The 6,551-nt window shown below is 49.1% G+C and overlaps 1 long non-coding RNA gene across 1 annotated transcript in view; it reads right to left on the reverse strand.

Moving 5' to 3' along the window:
* Positions 1-3,780: 3,780 nt before the first annotated feature.
* Positions 3,781-6,551, reverse strand: part of LOC105515575 — a 5,012-nt gene continuing 2,241 nt past the window's right edge. The window contains exon 3 of the long non-coding RNA XR_001002351.1: positions 3,781-4,386. This is a non-coding gene — a long non-coding RNA (uncharacterized LOC105515575). The remainder of the gene's footprint in view (positions 4,387-6,551) is intronic.

A 6,551-nucleotide genomic window follows, 5' to 3' on the forward strand; every position in this document is an offset into this window, starting at 1 on the left:
AGCCAGGATGGTCTCGATCTCCTGACCTCGTGATCCGCCCGTCTCGGCCTCCCAAAGTGCTGGGATTACAGGCTTGAGCCACCGCGCCTGGCGAATTAGGTTCTTCCTGGGCCAAGTTTTTACGTAGATTTTCAGTAATGTTAATGCATGATATATAAGCATAGAATCTTGATGTCGGGAAGAGACTGTATGAAGATACTAATGCAACATACTGCATTTAGAAAGCCTTTCACACTGAATCATATAGAACAGAAACATCTTTTTACGATCTCATTTCACAGTCACATGTGAAATTTATCTTTAAGCCTTAGGAATGTACATACATTTTTATATATTTATAAAATCTGCAAAAGGGAGCACAAGGCATTAGGAGAGTTACATTCAGGTTTTTCTGCAGGATTTCCAGGATCACCTCTTTTTGTGAGGTTTCCTTAACATAGAAGCCTTTTATTTTCTTTTTAGTTTTAAGGAAAATTTAATTTTTTGTTTTGTTTTGAGATGGAGTTTAGCTCTTGTTGCCCAGGGCTGGAGTGCAATGGCGTGATCTTGGCTCACTTCAACTTCCGCCTCCTGGGTTTAAGTGATTCTCCAGCCTCAGCCACCCAAGTAGCTGGGATTACAGGGCACGTGCCACCATGCTCGGCTAATTTTTATATTTTTAGTAGAGATGGGGTTTCACTGTGTTGGTCAGGTTGGTCTCAAACTCCTGAACTCAGGCAATCCATCCACCTCGGCCTTCCAAAGTTCTGGGAGTACAGGTGTGAGCCACCACTCCTGGTCCTTGAAATTTTTTTTTTTTTTTTTGAGACAAGGTCTTCCCTGTCGCCCAGGCTGGAGTGCCAGTGGTGTGATCATAGTCCACTGCAGCCTTGACCTTCTGGACTCAGGTGGTCCTCCCACCTCAGCCTCTCGAGTAGCTGGGACTATGGTATGTGCCACCATGCCTGGCTAATTTTTTAATTAGATGGGGGTCTCACTTTGTTTACCCAGGCTGATCTTGAGCTCCTGGGCTCAAGCGACCCGCCCACTTCAACCTCCCAAAGTGCTGGGATTATAGGCATGAGTCACTGCACCCAGCTAAAGTTTTTTTTTAAGACTTATTTTTTTTTTAGACCAGGTTTATGTTCACAGCAAAAAGGAAGGTACAGAGAGTTCCGGTGTACTCCCTGCCAGCCTCCCCCATGATTAACATCCCCTCAGAGCAGTCCGTTTGTTACAATCCATGAACCTACACATCATCATTGTCCAGAGTCGACAGCATACATTAGGGTTCACTCTGCTGTTGCACATCCTGTGGGTTTGGACAAATGTACAATGACTTGCATCCATACAGAGTATGGATGTATCACACAGAGTAGTTTCACTGCCCTAAGTAGAAGCCTTTTTCTGAGGTATGTCCCCAGGTTTTGCCCTTTATCTGAGAACTCTCACACTCATTGCCACTCCCAAGAGTGGACTGTGTCCCCATTCCAACCCCACGTGCTCTCACAACCACAGGACAGAGGGGGCAGCTGCCCCTGTGCGGAAGTGCCCCAGATGGGTTCAGTCTGCCCTGGGGATCTGGATGGGGACATCCAGAGACAGGGTAAGTTAGTGTAATCACCAGCCTTGTTCGGATCATGGAAAGACCCACGTGTTTCAGCAGAGGTGAGGGAGCAGCTCTGCACAGTGGGGAGAGGGGAAAAGTAGGCGAGCTGGGGAAACAGGGAGAAGAGATTTTTGTCCTGAGGCAGGGACAGTTGGAGACAGAGTCAAACGGGATTCAAGTGACAGCAAGACAGAAAAACAGAAACAGGGACACAGTGAGTCGAAAAAAGATGCCACCGAGCACAGCGGCGCAGACAGACAGGAAGGCAAGGCTGGGGCTGCTTTGGCTGCCCCTGGACGTCCCTGCCCGCAGGCCTGGCTGCTCCTCAGTGCAGATTGCAGAAGCTGCCTGGCCACCCTCAGATAAACCCCCCTAAACACCCCGCCTTTCTTCTTCTTCCTCTTCTCTTTTTTTTTTTTTTTTGAACAGGGTCTCACTGTGTCGCCCAGGCTGGAGTGCAGTGGCACGATCTCGGCTCACTGCAACCTCCGCCTCCCAGGTTCAAGCAATTCTTCTGCCTCAGGCGCCACCATGCCTGGCTAATTTTTTTGTGTTTTTAGTAAAGATGGGGTTTCAGCATGTTGGCCAGTCTGGTCTTGAACTCCTGACCTCAAGTGATCCGTCCACCTCGGCCTCCCAAAGCGCTGGGATGACAGGCGTGAGCCACAGTGCCCAGACCCCCTTTTCTTCTTCACCTGATGGAAGGGGCTCTTCTTTGCATCTAGGAAATGCTGGGTGAGTCAGTCAGCAAACTGCTTGGGAATGATGGGAGCTAGGGCTGCTGTTTTGGGTCTGTTCTGCTCATTTATTTTTATCATTTTGGGGGGTTTCGGAGGTGGGAAGTCAGTGTTCCTCCCCCCACGCCCCACAAGGGATGGGAATTAGGCATGTCAGTCAGTGTAATACAATTTTCTAAGTATGTCTCTTTGTTCAGACACCAGTATTTTTTCTTTTTCTTTCTCTAGTTATTAAGTCATTGCTGCTGTAGGAGTGCCACTTAAGTGACTGGGTTTTTATTTTTGTCCCCAAGGTACAAAAAGTACTACCAGCCGCACACAGTGGCTAACGCCTGTAATCTCATCACTTTGGGAGGCCAAGGTGGGAGGATCGCTTGAGCTCAGGAGCTCAAGACCAGCCTGAGCGATGTAGTGAGACCTCATCTTTACAGAAACTTGAGAAATTAGCCGGGCGTGGTGGCATGAGCCTGTAGTCCCACCTACTCGGAAGAATGGCTTGAGTCTGGAAGTTCCAGGCTGTGGTGAGCCGAGGTCGCGCCACTGCACTTCAGCCTGGGCGACAAAGGGAGACCCTGTCTCAAAATAAAAATAAAAATAAAAGTACTGCGTATTTTCTGAACGCGCTCAGGCGGTGTCGCCTCAGGCGATGTAGTGGGGCCGCGCACAGGCTGCCTGGGTGATCTCAGGAGGGCGAAGCCCCACGACGCAGGTTTGGGGCGGTCCTGTCCAACCTCCTGCGCATCGCGGGTGTCCACAAACGCAGGCTGAACACTGGAGCCCGGGGCGTCCTCAGTGCCGGAAGCGGCCGCGCGGCGGAAGCGCCAGGGAGGGAGAGCGTGGCGGAGGAGCCGGGCTTCGGGGTATCAGCCGTTTGCAGAGGTCCCCGGACCCCCGTCCTTCCACGCGGAGAGCGTGAAGCGGCGGGGACGGGGCTGAGGAGGCCCCAGCGGCGGGGAGTCCCCAGCGGCGGGGAGGACGCGACGCCGATCCCTTCCAGTGGTGCTCACCTGGAAGCCGGAGGCCGCTGGGAGTTTGGGGCGGCTGCACGCTCCGGGGTTGGGGGATGCAGGAGCCCGGTCGGGCCCAGCCGCCTTTCCCGGTGGTGAGGGGCGCTGTGCTGGGCTCCGGGGGGTCTTGCTCTTTCTGCTCGCCCTCGCGCCCGCTCCCCCGGCCACAACAAGGCCCTGACCCAGCTCTGCAGGGGGAGCTGCCCGGCCCTGTCCCACCCCAGCCCCACGCTGTGATCCTAGGGTCCTCAGGCGCCGGCCAGGCCGAGGGGTCTGCCAAGTCCCCAGCGGCCCCGCCTTCCCGCCAATTTAGATCCGGGCCAGCGCTGTGCTGGCGTTGCTGCTTCACTCATTTGCTCACCCATGCATTGACTGACCGACTCCCCCATCAGGACCTAAGGGCTAGCGGCACCGGGCCAGGGAGGTTCCTTTAGTTTTTTTTGTTTTGTTTTGTTGTGTTTTGTTTTGTTAAGACAATCTTGCGCTGTGGCCCAAGCTGGAGTGCTGTGGCCCAAGCTGGAGTGCTATGGTGTGATCTTGGTTCGCTGAAGCCTCCACCTCCCAGGCTCAACAGATCCCCTCGCCTCGGCCTCCAGGGTAGCTGGGACCACAGACACGTGCCGCCACACCTGGCTGTTTTTCTTTCTCTCTTTTTTTTTTTTTTTTTTGTAGAGACCGGGTTTTGCCATATTGCCCAGGATGGTCTTGAACTCGTGAGCTCAAGGGATCCTCCTGTCTGGGCCTCCCAAAGTGCTGGGAATACAGGCGTGAGCCACCACACCTGGCCTTTTTTTTTTTTTTTTCCCTCAAAATCACATCACACGCAGCACAGGGGTCCTTTAGTCTTTGTGTTTCACCGAAGGTCAGAAATTTTCCTTGATTGGCTTTTCCAGTGGCCAACATCAGGGCTGGCTTCAAGAGTCCTGGGGAACACTTTTCCCTTAATGATCTGGTGGCTTTCACTCCATTGTCTCAGGCATTGAGTGTTGCATGTGAAGTTCAAGGTTGTCCTGATTATTAAGATCTTCGGAAATCATCTAAGTTTGAATTTTTTCTGCACGAAATTTGGGAGAAGTCTTTATTTATTTTTTGAGACGGAGTTTTGCTCGTTGCCCAGGCTGGAGTGCAGTGATCCCATCTTGGCTCCCTGCAACCTCCCACTCCCGGGTTCAAGCAATTCTCATGCCTCAGCCTCCCGAGTAGCTGGGATTACAGGCATGCACCACCACGTCCAGCTAATTTTGGTATTTTTAGTAGAGACGGGGTTTCACCATGTTGGCCAGACTGGTCTTGAACTCCTGACCTCAGGTGATCCACCTGCCTCAGCCTCCCAAAGTGCTGGGATTAACAGGCATGAGCTACCACGCCCGGCCATAAGTCTTTATTTTGGTACCAAGTTTAAGAGTTTCCCCAAGAGATAGCTTAGGGTCGGTAGTCTCGTTTTAATTGGTACAAGATGACCCATCTCAGTTCATTTTAAAGACTTGCATTCATTTATTTGACAAATATTTATTGAATGCTTACTATATGTTAGGTAGGTACTGTTTTAAGTTCTGAGGAGAGAGCAGTGAAGAAAATAGACACGCTCTTTGTCCTTAAGGATTTTATAATGGGGTGTGTGTGTGTGTGTGTGTGTGTGTATGTGTGTGTGTGTGTGTGTGTGGTGTGTGAGAGAGAACAAGTTTTTGATTATTGATTTCCTTCCACCATACATAAAATGATTTATTTTATCCAGAAACTTAAAGTGTTTTTTCCCTCATACTATATCTTCACACTTTATCCTAAATGCCTGCCATTTTCCCTTGTTTTCTTTTCATCTCTCCATTAATATCCCTCACTTGCCACAAAGGTTTCTCTTGTTTATCTTCTGCTGAATCCAGTTTTCTGTAAGCCTATTCATTTCAGCTTCCAGGGACAATCTAATATGATGAAGCACCCAGTTCCCCCTGCACTGTCCTTGTCTAATTTCCCTCAGAATAGGTAATAGCTGTTTTCTAAAATCTCCTTACATTTCATATAAGAGATCTATTTCAGGAAATAGGATTATAAATACAATTTTGCTGCTTTCTTCTTTTACATCTGTACTCAGGGCTTTCTCACTGGGATCAGATTAATTTTCTTCCTCTTATATTCAGACCTCCATGCAATTCATGTGTAAATCCAACAAGAGCAAGTGGATGTTTAAACCCTTGTAGCTTGTATGTGTAAATAAAAGAGAAAAAAGGAAGGAAGGAGGAAAGGAGGGGAGGGGAGGGGAGAGGACAATTTAAATAGTGCCAGCGAGTCTACCTATCATTCTAGTCAGAGTGTGTGCCCACAATGAGCAGAGATAGATGTGGTGGGAGCCTGTTATTCTCTCAGTGGGTCTCCCAAGTGCCTCTTATACTGTGAGCATCTCATTATGCGGACTGTGACTCTCATGTCTAAAGATGTGTGTTTTTTGTCCGGGCGTGGTGGCTCATACCTGTAATCCCAGCACTTTGGGAGGCTGAGGTGGGCGGATCATATGATGTCAGGAGTTCAAGACCAGCCTGGCCAACAAGGAGAATCCCATCTCTACTAAAAATACAATAAATAAATAAATAAGCCAGGTATGGTGGTGCATGCCTGTAATCCCAACTACTCAGGAGGCAGAAGTTGCAGTAATTGCGAGATCACTCTAGCCTGGGCAACAGGGTGAGACTCCATCTCAAAAACAATAAAAATAAAAAAATAAATAAGTAAATGAATAAATGTATGGGTAATTTGAGGGATTTTCATGAGTAACTCTGACTGTATGGGATAAAGTCTTACATAGAGATTTTAGAATCACTCCTCTGATAAGATGTGATCCTATCATACTAAACTTGTCAACCACAGTGTCTGAGAGGCCATGGGACTTCTAACTGACTAAGGTAGGTAGACACATCTCCCTGAAGCTTCCAGTTTATAGGCCACCTGGCAATCTATGGCATGACTTGGTACAGACAGATGAGATGAGCCAATCATATTCCCCTTCTCTGGAATCTGAAATTGGGAATAACCAAAAGATGAGGCACTTAGCCATGGAAACTGAGGCTTCATGAAATGCACTGGCATTTTTGCAATACCCTATTGGCTACACAGGTCAGCTCTATTAAACATAGAAAGGAACTTCATGGCACAACTCATTAATTTAACATTTGTTGGCCGGGCGCGGTGGCTCAAGCCTGTAATCCCAGCACTTTGGGAGGCCGAGAC

This window comes from Colobus angolensis, unplaced genomic scaffold (genome assembly GCF_000951035.1).
Source record: "Colobus angolensis palliatus isolate OR3802 unplaced genomic scaffold, Cang.pa_1.0 Scaffold264, whole genome shotgun sequence".
Classification (NCBI taxonomy): domain Eukaryota; kingdom Metazoa; phylum Chordata; class Mammalia; order Primates; family Cercopithecidae; genus Colobus; species Colobus angolensis.